Below are 13,598 nucleotides of genomic sequence, written 5' to 3'. Positions count from 1 at the left end.
CTACAGAGGTTGATGAACATCTACGGATGCCTACGGTTAATACTTATATTAGGAATACTTTTACGGGACTAACCCTTCCTCCCACCTACTGTAGCTACAGAGGACAATTGAACAATCTACGGATGTTCAAAGGTTATACATTTCGCTATTCGCGATGTCGTGTTAATCCTAATACAAAAGGATAACAATTACATTAGTACATTTTCCTATTACTTTATTTTGTGATACATTCACATAAACGATGAGTTAGACTAAGTACTTTTAGTAATAGTCAAAAGAAAGGAAAAACTGTCATTTTCACTTACAAAACATTCGGGTCTTGGTAGAATACTACATTTCATACTAGTAGGAAATAAGGGATTTTCTAGGGTTTTCATTACTTACATCAATTGTTTCATTTAAAGAATTACAGGGCATTCATAACAGTTTTCCAAAACAAGACAATGACACTTAAATACTTATGAATTCACCAGCTTTAGGCTGATACTCGCTTTCAAAATAACCTATATTCTCGGGTCACCAGTAGACTAGGTTTTGAGAAGAGGGAGCACAGACAAGACTCGTCTTTTATTTTGATTGTATATTTTTGTGTCTTATTACATTGAAAGAACATACATGTATTAAAACTTTACTTTTAATGCAATGGATGATGTTGTTTCTTGTTTACTACTTTACACTGTTGTGATACTGTACATGACGTCCTTCACCCCGGAACGTTCCCGCCGTTCTTGGTTTTGGGGTGTGACAAGTTTGTACAATCATGTCGGCGCCTTCCCGCGATCCTGATATATACCTGAAACACAGTTCACAACACTGTAAGCATAAAGCTTAGTGAGTTCCCCAAGATACCACATATTAATAGTTAGCCTCTCATGGCTATACTCGATAAGGACCCTCCAGTCATGTGTCTCAGTTAAGACCCTCCGATCTCACAGCTTGGGTCGGACCCTGCAGTCCTATATCTCAGTGAAGACCCTCCAGTCTCACAACTCAGTTTGGACCCTCTGGTCCTAACTTAATAAGGCACATAATAATATACAACATAAATTACATCCGGTCACATAGTATTACCACTCAGGTAAGTATAGTGAGAAATTTCATCTCGTAAGTAAAGCAAGTATGTCTCTTACATAATGTTGGGTCTAGACTCCGCCTACATATATCATAATCACCTCTAGTTAACAATTTATAATAACGAATCCAAAGATGATAAGCTAACTCCTTTACTAATTCTCAAAAAGGGTAAAATACCATTTAACCCCTCTATGGTCTCCAAAGTCCACAACTTGACCAAACCCTAAAAGTCAATGGCACACTCAAGTCAACATTCCATGTTGACTCAACTCGTCGAGTGCATCTATGTGACTTGTCGAGTTCCGTTTGTTCTCAGAAAAATCAAGAAAATTCAACTAAACTCGTCAAGTTTGTATAGTGTCCAGAATATCGAGGAAAAACCTAACCAACTCGTCGAATTGGCTAACCAACTCGTTGAGCTCTTTCAACCCAATCACTCATTCAGATGCTTTTAAGAGAGAGTAAGGCCCCAAACTCTAGATGTAGCCTTCTAAGACTAAAATACCACATAAAGTTGCAAGCTTTACGTCCATGCATGGCATCTAGGGGCTAAGTTTGCCAAAACAAAGCTTAACAAATGGTTTAAGGCATGGAAGTTGGCCAAATCTTGATAAACCTTGAGTCTTTAGGCCTAAGGGACCTAGTAGTGTCCAGATCTAAAGTATAATATTCAAAGCATGCTCAAACAATTAAATGACCCAAAAAGAAGCGAGAAATGGCCATAAACTCTCTAATGGAGAGATCTAACAAACAAGTGATCAAGGTAATGGCTTTTTACCTCCAATTGGCTGCTACAACTGAATATATGATGGATCCAAAGTCTCATTCTTGTTCAAAGCCCTTAACTCTTCAAGTTTCTTCAAGGAATCCACCAAAACACACACTCTTAGCCTCACACTCTCTCACAGTGGAAGATAGCTCGATTAGGGTTTCTCTCAGGCTGATAAGGTGATGAGGGTGGTGGGACAAAGGACTTAAGGTCCTTTAAATATGGTGTAAACCCTGAAAATTACGGTTTTCACACTCAGCTCCAACTCGTCGAGTTGATTCTAAAATTCATACGACCATCTCGATCTCTACTCGACGAGTTGGGGCCTCCAACTCGTCGAGTTACCCTGTCAAAATCAATATAAAACAATTTGAATTTATACCTCGGAGTCGGGATGTTACATCGTATTGGATAGACTGAAGGCCAGTGGGGCGTACCAGTCAGACAAAAGGCCCGGAGAACATTTCAGATATGCTGAAGGCCGGGTATGGCGTACCATTTATAATGAAGATTTTGTGAGCATACCAGGTAGACTGGATGCTGGTAGGGTGTTCTAATCATAATGAAGGTTCTATATGCATGTTGTTTGCTATTTTTATTATGATATTGTGATGTGTTGGTATTTTGGGGGAACTCACTAGGCTTTGGGCTTACTGTTTTGGGTTATGTTTTAGGACGAATTAGCGAGGAAGACTTCATTGAAATAAATGAATCCATTTATTTCAACCAAGAAGGAAGCAAGGAATTCTTCGAGCAATTTACCTCAGAGGAACGCGGGTAGGCGAAGGCATGATCGTGCACCTCCTCGTGTTTTGCTTTATGATTTTGGGAAAACTCTTATATTGAACATGTTTTGAAAAATATTTTGTAAACAATGATGATTTATGGGTTGTTTTAAAAGTTTAAATTTTTCATGACTTTTATGGATGTTACATTTTTTCTATTTCCAGTTCATGAAAATTGAATCGATTTAAAAAGATTGTCTATTTTTATGTTTGAGCTTTGATTCTTTGTTGTCAATTTATGTTGTAGGATAGGTGTTTGTGGAAATGCTTGAAAGAAAATTTTTGACGTCTAAATTCTTAAAGAACGGAAAGAGAGATTGACATGCTAATTTCAAACTACCACCCACTACATCATCCTCTTCTTCCTCTGTTATTCTTCAAGAATGCATTCTCTTAAAAACATGTTTGTTTTTATGTATTTCTTTCATGAGTGGGTTAGCTTTTGATGTAATTATTTCAAATATATATCTAATTATTTCAACATCGTGTTGGTTTTTGGTGTAATTCTTTCAATAAAACTCACATTCTTCTATGAATTAAACGTATCATAACAATAATGTTTATTTTTTACAAAAAAAAATCTCCAACGAGTGTTTTTTGCAAAATAATAATAATAATAATAATAATTAAAAACCTATTCCAAAAAATTTGGATTTTGTTACCTATAATACAGATACACAAAATGTTCATATTACCATGAGGTGTTCTTGGATTCAAAATAAAAATAAAAATAAATAGTAAATGTCAAAGTATTATTTGAAGAATGATTCTATTTTTCATTGATCCAATGGTCATGATTAAGTTATACAATTACACAATAGATGTTAGTTACATTTGAACCTATATATATATATATATATATATATATATATATATATATATATATATATATATATATATATATATATATGCACTCTTTAAAGTTTAGATTACGTGATGTGAAAACTTTTTATGGATTGAATCAAGTGAGCTTGCAAAAATGAATTATGTCAAGTGCATTTTGGATTCGAACAGAAAATCAAATGCTTTTTGGATTTTGGTGAAAAATATGAAGCACAATCTAGATTTTGAGAGAAGATGAATTCATTACAAGAAGGATATGGGGATTCTTACAAAAATTTCATAAATTTGTTTTAATATTTCTTTATTCTTTTTGTAACATCTCGGACATTTAGGTATTTTCTGTTGGGTAAGTCGGTTAAGTCCATAACTATATTCGGTATCTACTTGACCCGAAAGTAGCATGGTCCATTTGGGTTGTATTTCACCGGAACAATTTGTAAGAATGGACTTTTGAGAAAAGGTTAGTATGATTTATTAATATATTATAAGTTCTAATATGTTAATATGAAATCATATTATTTAATTAGTATTGATCAAGAATTAATTTGAAATTAATTTAGTGATCAAAAGAGACTAATTAAATATAAAGGGATTGATTTGGTATATCAATTATTCTTATAGTGTGGGCTTATGGCTATTTAGGATGGGCTAAACCAATATGGTAGTCCATGGAGGTTTAACCCATGCATCCTAAGTAAGATGAAAAGTCATGCACATTAGGGTTTACATTGATGTAACCCTAATCCAAGCCACACTATAAAAGAAACCCTTTAGCTCATGGAATCAGCCACTAGAGTGCATTGTAGATCCATAAACGATTTTGAGTGCTAGTACTCTCTCTCAAAAGTTCTACATTGTTAGTGGTGTTTTGTAAAGCATTTGAGGCATCACAATTGGGGAGCTAGGCTCTTAAAGGTCCAAGTTAACAAGTTACAAGAAAAGGTATATCAATCAACTAGTTTTTGTTATGCAAGTACCCATAGTTTTGTATGCTAGTTAGTACAATGCTTTGGAAAATCAAATTGCATGTATAATTAGAGAAAACATATATCTAAAGTATTTAGGGTTGTATGTGCACCTTAAGGTAGTTAGACTGCTCAAAACCCATGATATGTGCATATTTAGCTATATATTTAGTGTAGATTTTTCTTATTTATTAACTAAGTATTAGCATATTATGGACAAAAGGTACTTAATAGTGTTTAAATTGTATTTTCAATCCAAAAGAGAAGCTCGAAAGCAAAAGGGAGAAGGAGAAGCAGTTGGAAGTTTGGGAGTTGAAACAAAGAAGAAACAATGCCAAAAACAAGAAAGACTCGGTGAGTCAACTCCTTACTCGATGAGTCGGATCGAAGATTCGTGAAGCTCTAGAAGTCCTAGCCGTACACGGGTTTTTAATGAGGGACTCGGCGAGTTGGGACCTTGACTCGACGAGTCACCTCTGTTTCCAGAAAATTATAAATAGGGACTTAGAGATTGAGATGAGGACTTCTGTGGGACCCTAGGAAGCTGAAATTGCGATTGAAGGTGCTGCTAGACCGGGAGAAGCTGAGGAATAAACCCTAAGTTCAATTTCGAAGAGAATTAAGGCAAATTCTAGTTTATTCTTATTAAACCTTTTGATTGAATCATGTTGGAACTATTTGAATTCGTTTTTGCATCTGCTTTAACTGTAATCATGAGCTAAAAACTCATAACTTCTGTTTAGGGTAGATGATTTTGTAAACATGGATTGATTTTTATGGTTATGGTTAATTTTAATTGGTGATATTCTTTTGTTAAGCTTGTTTAAGAACCTCATATGTTAACAACAACTATTCTTTGTTAATAAATTAGTAATTAAGTCGTATGAACATCTCTTAGTTATGAATTTCATATGATTTATGTGATCACATAGTTATATGTCTAGGAATAACAAATGTTAAACTAGAATTAACTAAAAGATTTGTAAGTTAATGTGTGAGCTTGTGTGATACACCATCAACAAGAGGTTAATTGAATCACCAATTTGATTAGCTAATTACAAGTCTTACTTAACCCGAATAAATAAACTAGGAAATTCACTAATTTAGACAACTGGTCATTGCTTGAATTAATCTGTGTCTAAGGATTAGCTATTGCGAATGTGAATCTAATCACTTTAAAATGAAGAATTAATTCGATACATTTACCATAAAATCTTCCATGGGAACAAATGATTTGAACCTAAACAGAAGTCCTCTTAACTATTGAATTTAGTGGTATTTACTTGTTTTAGCGGTTAGTTAGTTAATTTGAGTGTTAGTTTATTTAAGTTTCTAGTCTTGTAAAACTAGAGAAAGCCCTTCCTTTTATTATTTGTTTTTTTAGATAATTCTAGTAATTAATTTAATTTGTCGTTCCCTGAGTTCGATACCCTACTTATTTAGCTACACCACAATCGATAGGTTCACTGCCTTTGTGTGTCAAATTTATATTTAAAAGGTAGGATTAAAACTAGTTTGTTTTACACACATCAAGTTTTTGGTAATGTTGTCGGGGAGCGGTTCGAAAATTAATTCTAATTTCTAGTTTTATCAATCATTTGTGTGAGATTTATCTTGCACAAAGTTATTTCTTAAGTAATTTAGTTATTAGGATAGGTTAAATTAGTTCTCTGTTTTAAAATTTTCGTTAATATTTTTTTCTGTTTCTACCTTGAACTCGTCGAGTGCAGTCGAAGCTACTCGGCAAGTCCATAGCTGAACCCCAGTTTCATGATTTATTTTATTTTTGTTCTTTTTATGCGTGTTTCTGGTTTTGATTGCAGATTTTACATAACCCGAGGATCCAACACATCTTTGGTCCCTCCATTTGAAGAACTGGAATCCGCACTAAGGAAAAATAAGGACAAGGTACTTGAAGACAATCACCCGCCATAGTAATCACCGTTCAAGGACCTCAAATCAGTCTTCGGGAAGAAAAAGGACAAGAAGGCAGGTGAGTCCAGCAGTCAAAAGAGCGAAGGAAGTAAATTAGAAAGTTTTGAAGATAATACAAAAGAAGCCGAATTTGAGGACGATTACGAATCCAACTTCGGAGAAGGAAGCAACTTTAAAGGCGAACCCGCTAACACCACGGTGAACATTGATAAAGTTCCCATGGGTGAATGGAAGAAGAGGATACGTGATGATACCAGTCTGAGACTTGTGCAATCCATCATTCCCACTACTACCACTTTCGAACTAAAAAAAGACATACTTGCTCAACTTAAGGAAATCCCTTTCTATAGGAAAGATCACGAAGACGCTTACAAGCACTTAGACGAGGTCAACGATGTAGCCGATTACTTTAATGTTCTAAATGTGCCTCGAGAAACTGTGCTACTTTGTATGCTTCTAGCCACATTCAAGGGTGTTGCAAAATATTGGCTCAAATCACTCCCTCCTAGATCCATCACCACATGGGCTAAAATGAAAGAAGAATTTATTGATTAATTTTGCCCTCCCTCAAAAATAGCCAAGTTGAAGAAAGTCATAGCCAACTTTGAACAACAAGCTGGAGAATCCTTATACGAGGCGTGGGAAAGAAACAAAGGTTTACTAAGGAATTGCCCACATCATGATCTTAATAGCCAACAAGAAGTCTCCATTTTCTATGATGGAGTGAATGTGACCACAAGGCAACTCATTGATTCGCAAGGGCCTCTCACAAAGAAGCCACCCCCAGTAATCAAAGAACTAATTGAAGAATTCTCTAAGCACTCTAGAGAATATCATAACCCAAGGAATAAACTAAGTCGGGGGGGGGGGGGGGTGAACTCAGTTAATGATATCATGATAGTAATGATGGCTAAACTAGAGAGTTTGGATCAAAGAATGAATAAGATGGACCAATCCATCCATGCCATTAGGGTTGGTTGTGAGAATTGTAGAGGACCTCATCTCACTAAAGATTGTGATATTGACGAGAATGGGAACCGAAGGTGCAAGTATGCTATTCAACTGGTGATAGGTACGTTGAAAATTAGCGGAAACCAAAGAAGGAATGGCTCCCGTATGATGAGTACAAAAAGGCAAAGTTGGAAAAATATAAGCAAAAAGAAAGGGGGTTGTATCAAAAAGAGGAACCGGTGCTAGAGAGAAAGGCTAACTTGGAAGATATTTTCACTAGATTTGTACATGCATCTGAAAAGAGGCACAATGATATAGATGTTGAAATGAAAGAGCAACAGAATATGCTTAGAGAACATCAAGCTATGATGAAGGATCAACAAAATATGCTTAGGAATCAGCAAGCGTCTATTCATAACATTGAAAAACAGCTAGGTCAGCTTGCACAACAAATCAACTAAAGAGCACCTGGTGAAATTCCTAGCAATACCGAGGAAAATCCAAGAATGGCGCATGTGAATGTAATAATGTAATGACCCAATTTTCAAGGCCAAAAATTTCATTTTTGAATTAACGCATTTAGCAAACATTTTACCAACACATTGTTAATAAAACATTCATTACAAAATCATAATGTTGTATCTCAAACCAGAACATCATAAGTATTGAAAATCAAAGTACAGTCCCAAAAACTTCTTGCGGAAACATGTGTGTGTATGATGCGCTACTACACCACCGATACTTTCCCCTTCGACGAAGAGGTACCTGAAACCAAAACAAAAACTGTAAGTACGAAGCTTAGTGAGTTCCCACATCATACCACATACCATACAATATCGTCGGTATCTTTCAACCGGTAACCTTAATCGGTATCTTTCAACCGGTAACCTTCCTCTTTATCTTTCAACCGGTAACCATCATTGGTATCTTTCAACCGGTAATAAACATTGGTATCTTTCAACCGCTAACTGGGGACTATTTCACCCCTAATACTAGCATACAATCAACAGATATAAGCATTCGGTCAGGCATATCCGGGTACTGACCTACCCTTGATCCTAAGGACCACTATCAGGGAAACTATTCCCTACCATACACATAACATACTATCCAGATAAACCTCATAACCAACACATAACCAGAACAAGATAATTATCACAAAGACCATTATCATTTAAATACCCGTTTTTGGTGGGCCGGCATTGTCACCTTAGACCCACCCCTACTGGAAGGTAACTCACCTCAATGTCATGCAGTGTCTGAACTATCCTCGGCGCACAAGTCGACTTCCAACCACTCCTTGATCCCTACACGACAACCTTCAGGTCAACACATATCACATACAACCCTAAACAGAGTTAGCCCAAGTTCAATCAAAGTCAACATTGGTCAAATTCAACATTCATTTGACCTGACTTGCTGAGTTGGCCTACCAACTCGTCGAGTCCATGCTTCTCTAATCCCACACAAAACCCCAGCTCCACTCGTCGAGTCTAGCAAAAACTCGACGGGTTCTCTTTCAATCATAACATCGGGACCATCTTTATCCGACTCACCGAGTTCCTTCTTGAACTCGTCGAGTTCATCTCCAACTTAAGAACTTGTCCAGTCTATGACTCGCCAAGTTGTATGAACAACTCGTCGAGTCCATCTTCAAAGATTGGGAGATTTCTATGGACTCGCCGAGTCTGCTCATACCACTCGCCGAGTCCCATGGCTCCCAGGTCCCTTTTCGCATCTAAACCCACAAGGGACTTCCTTCCTAACGCTTACCCATTCACCGAAAGGGTTTGGGTGCACAATGGTCACCGACTCGTCGAGTGCCAAGAACAACTCGTCGAGTCCAACCTTGACCAATTCCATACAGTCGATTTAAATGAGGTCTAACACACCAAAACCATAGATCTGGCCTCCTAATGCCCACATTATATGTAAAGTACCAAACTTGATACACATGCATGGGGTTTTTAGCTCAAAAATCCATATAAAGTGTCCTACAATGTGCATGGGGCTCTCATGGCCCTAAAATTGGCACCTTTATGCCATGAGACCCCTCTAAAGGCCAATATCTGAACGCTAGAGTCCACATAACACTCCTTAGATCCGAAAATGGCTTCAAAGCCCTAAATGCACCCAAGATATACAATCTAAAGATGAGCAACCAAATGGAAGACCAAAGCAGGAGCATTTTACCTTGATTAAGCTGAAGATGGAATGAGATTTTTGGATCCACAAGCCCCAAGTCGAATACTCAAGTTCCTCTTATTCCTTCCAAGCTTCACAAGTCAACAAAAGCACCAAAATGGCCTTAACACACACACAATCAGCTAGGGTTTCGATATGTAGCTCTAGGAGAGTGTTGGGGACAAGGGAGGCTGAGTTAAGGTGTTTATATAGGGTGTAAACCCTCATATTAGGGTTTGTGTCCAAACAACACGGACTCGTCGAGTCCGGTCTCTAACTCGCCGAGTCAGCCACTTAACTCATGTGTCCAATCTGCTTCTACTCGATGAGTTGGGCCACCAACTCGGCGAGTCCCAGGACAAAATGCAAAATAATTAATTTAAAAATACGTACCAGGAACCAGGTGCTACAAATAACAACAGATTCTGAGCCGATTTACACGCCTGTGACCTCTATCCAGAAGAATATTAAAAAAGTGTGAACAAAAGAAGTAATTAGCTGGAATTCAAGTAAACCCGACTCGACTTGCCGAGTCGCCAACATGGACTTGACGAGTCAAAGACCTGATAAGGAGAATTGCTCTCTTCTGAATCCTTACCAGCCCTCTTTGCCATTTCTGATCCGAGCCATACCTGATGAGTATATTCAAGAATATAGGAGGTTTATGGAGCACATAAAAGCACTCCAAGTAAATATTCCGTTTGTTGAAAGATATTACAAACACCGAAATATGCTCATCTACTAAAAAGCCTCTTTACCACTAGAAGGAATATAGAAGAAGTTGTTGAAGTAGTGTTGAATGAACAGCCAGAAAAGAGGAGCGATCCAGGGAGCATCACTGTACCTTGTTAATTTGGGAACATAGTGACCACACGAGCATTGATGGATTCGGGAGCAAGTATCAATATTATGTCATATTCCTTCTTCCAAAAGTTAAATCTTCCGGTCCCAAAGCCTACTTAAATGAAGATTCATCTAGCTGACAAAAACGCCAATACATCCAATGCGAGTATGTGTGACAACCCGAAATTTCTATTCTGTACAACATATCAAGTCAATAGAAGTTAGAACAGTTACTGTTAATTTTCAGAGTTTTTGGAATAAGTTTGAGTATTTCAAGATTAACACTTTAGGATATATCAGGAGAGAGGATGCCTTAGGGTTTATTGTGCAACAATAAACTTTCAAAACATCAAAAAATTTAGAGTTTACGACCTAAACAAGAGTTTACGATCGTAAACCCTAATGGGAAGTGGTATAAAAGTGACACTTAGTTATTTTTATCACTTTTCAAACTTTCAAGATCAAATCTCAAACTCTCTCAAGTATTATCCAAATATTTCATCAAAATTTTCATCTAGTAAGTGTTTCTAACCCTTTCAAGTTAGTATATCAATTAATCTATTGATTTAACACACTTCTATCCATTAGATCTTTCCAAAAGGGTGAATCTTCAAGTTTCACCAAGAACACACACTAGTGTTCTTGGCCTTTTGGTACCTTTCAAGCTTCCAACTAGTAAGTATTCCTACCCTAGTGTATTGTAAGGCTGTTATACTCCTATAAATCAAAGAAACACAAGGAAACACCAAGATCAAAGGTGTTTACGGTTCAAGAACTCCTTGAACCGTAAACCCTTCTTTAAGTGCCAAAAGTGTGCCTTAGTCCCTTACTTCCTTGTAAAACTAGTTTAGATCCACTCCTTATTGTGTATAGGACTTGAAAACTTGAAAATACCACTTTCCATATGGGTTTACGGTAGTAAACCCAAAAGGAAATGGTCTTGGGGCCGTAATCTACTCAAAGGAGTATAATGATGCCCTAAACTCTTCCAAAGGTCAAACCATCAAGTGGAAATGCTTCAAAGGACTTGTAAAACCTCAAAACAATTTATGGTCAAAGAGTGATGAGTTTACAACCGTAAACTATTGAGTTTTACGACCATAAACTCAGTGGGTAATGGTCAAGGTCCTTTAGCACTTAGATGCAATCCTCATGACTTGTAGCACTTATATAAGGTGTTTTACATGCCTTAGGATGTCTTAAATTTGTCAATTAGTGGTTTAAAGTCTAATTGAATACATATATGTGTGATTATATGTTAACTAGGATAATTGGGTGTGAACAAGTCTTCACTTGTCACCTAGCAATCCTACATCTTTCAGTTCATCCAAACCACCATCTACAGGTGAGTTCATACCCCTTAATCAATGTTTTAAATGTTTTTAAATGCTTTATGGGGGGGGGGGGTGGAATACAAGTTAAATCATGCTTAGTTATTATATCAATCGCATGTGATTAATAACTAGCATGCAAATGGAATTACTATACGTTAACTGTTTTACCAAATAGATTTCTTCAAATGACTTCCTTAAATGTTTTTATATGTTTAAAACTCTTTATCAAACTACTTTATACACTGTATGTTTCTTCTCAAAATCTGTTACAAATGTATTTCAAACAAAGGTTTTCTTTATACTTAAATTGTTTATTCAAACAAAATACTTTCAAACCGTTTTATAAATTGACATCAAGTCGATCTTTTCTTAGAAATTAATCTTATTCAAAGGTTTTACAAAACTCCTTTTATGATTTTATATTATTAAATGCATGCCCATATATGTATACTTATATAAGTAATGTTTAAAGGACTTATGAAGGCTAACTCACTTTATTTCCTTTTCCACGTTGGGATGTGGCTATGGGGTATCGGTTATCCATCTGAATGTCGTCTAAGTATTAGTTATATATCATGTATACATATGTAGACATAAAAGTGCCCTCAGTCAGTTCAGTACCTTTGTCTAGCAAAGGTATACTTTCGTTGATACTTGTACATTACTAGCAACTATTATAGGTATAGTTAAGAGATACTACTTGCTATTCCTATTACAAGGAATTACACCAGAGTCAGTTCATACATGAGTCTATACTAAATGCTATATGAAGAGAGACGTTTACTTGAATACACTTACATGGATACCTTTACATAGATACCTAGTTAAAAGCATGTCTGTATATGTATAGTTATATAAGTAATGTTTAAAGAACTTAGGAAGGCTAACCTGCTTTATTTCCTTTTCCTCATTGGGATGTGGTCTGGTAGGGTATCGGGTATACGTTCGAAGGTCGTTTAAATATTTAGTTATATATCATATGTACATATACAAACATAATAGTTCTAGTCAGTTAGTTCAGTACCTTTGGATAGCAAAGTTATACGTTCATATATCCCTAGTAAGCTATTATAGGTATAGTTTGGGCTTATATATGATTTGGTAATAAATATGGATTTCGACCTAGCGATTCGTTGCGGAAGTCACCATTAGTTCCAAATGTAGAATAGGGACTACTGATCACATTATTACTTACTTACAGCGGGTCTCGTCAGAAGACTACTTACTTACTAGACGGGACTAACCATTCCGGCACCCGGCTGTTAGCGACATAGGTAATGAACATCTACGGATACCTACGGTTAATACATATATTAGGGTACCTTTACGGGACTAACCATTCCTACGCCCTGCTGTTAGCTACAGAGGAAAATGAACATCTACGGACGTTCAAGGTTATTACTATTTCGGCAGTCGCGATGTCGGGTTGATCCTAATAAAAAAAAGGATAACACTCACACGGCTATATTTTTCTTATTACTTTTATTTTATGATACATTTACATAAATGACGAAGTATATTATATATATTGTTAATAGTAGCCATACAAGGGAAAAACCATCTTTGTTACTTTCAAAACAGTCTAGTCTTGGTAGAAGACTACTCTTTATACTAATAAAAATCATAGGGATTTGCTAGGGTATTCAAACATTTTCAAACTACTTTCAAACAGTTCTTACTTATACAAACTATTTTCCAAATATTCACAAGTCTTTACTTTCCAGTTTTACAAATCTAAGACACATTAATACTTATGAATTCATCAGCTTTATTGCTGATACTCGTTTTCAAAATACTTGTATTCTCATGTCACAAATAGACATGTACGACAACCAGGTTTTGTGAAGACGGAGAAATCAAGACTCCTATTTTTATTTTGATTGTTTATTACGTTGTCTTATACTATGAAAGAACA

The 13,598-nt window shown here is 36.2% G+C and overlaps 1 long non-coding RNA gene and 1 other non-coding gene across 2 annotated transcripts; both read right to left on the bottom strand.

Moving 5' to 3' along the window:
- Nucleotides 1–6,950: 6,950 nt before the first annotated feature.
- On the bottom strand, nt 6,951–7,057 carry LOC145013498 (small nucleolar RNA R71). The gene has a single exon (XR_013665053.1). It is a non-coding gene; the product is annotated as a small nucleolar RNA R71 (small nucleolar RNA).
- A 785-nt stretch (nt 7,058–7,842) lies between these two features.
- Nucleotides 7,843–9,887, bottom strand: LOC145011143 (uncharacterized). Its single transcript, XR_013664029.1, has 3 exons — nt 9,516–9,887; nt 8,564–8,629; nt 7,843–8,087 (listed from the first exon to the last, which is right to left on the bottom strand). It is a non-coding gene; the product is annotated as an uncharacterized LOC145011143 (long non-coding RNA).
- Between the last annotated feature and the right edge of the window lie 3,711 nt (nt 9,888–13,598).

The sequence above is a fragment of the Lactuca saligna genome, chromosome 8 (genome assembly GCF_052625555.1).
Source record: "Lactuca saligna cultivar CGN05327 chromosome 8, ASM5262555v1, whole genome shotgun sequence".
Classification (NCBI taxonomy): domain Eukaryota; kingdom Viridiplantae; phylum Streptophyta; class Magnoliopsida; order Asterales; family Asteraceae; genus Lactuca; species Lactuca saligna.
The sequence above is the reverse complement of the archived record's forward strand: the minus strand, read 5'-3'. Positions and strand labels throughout refer to the sequence as shown.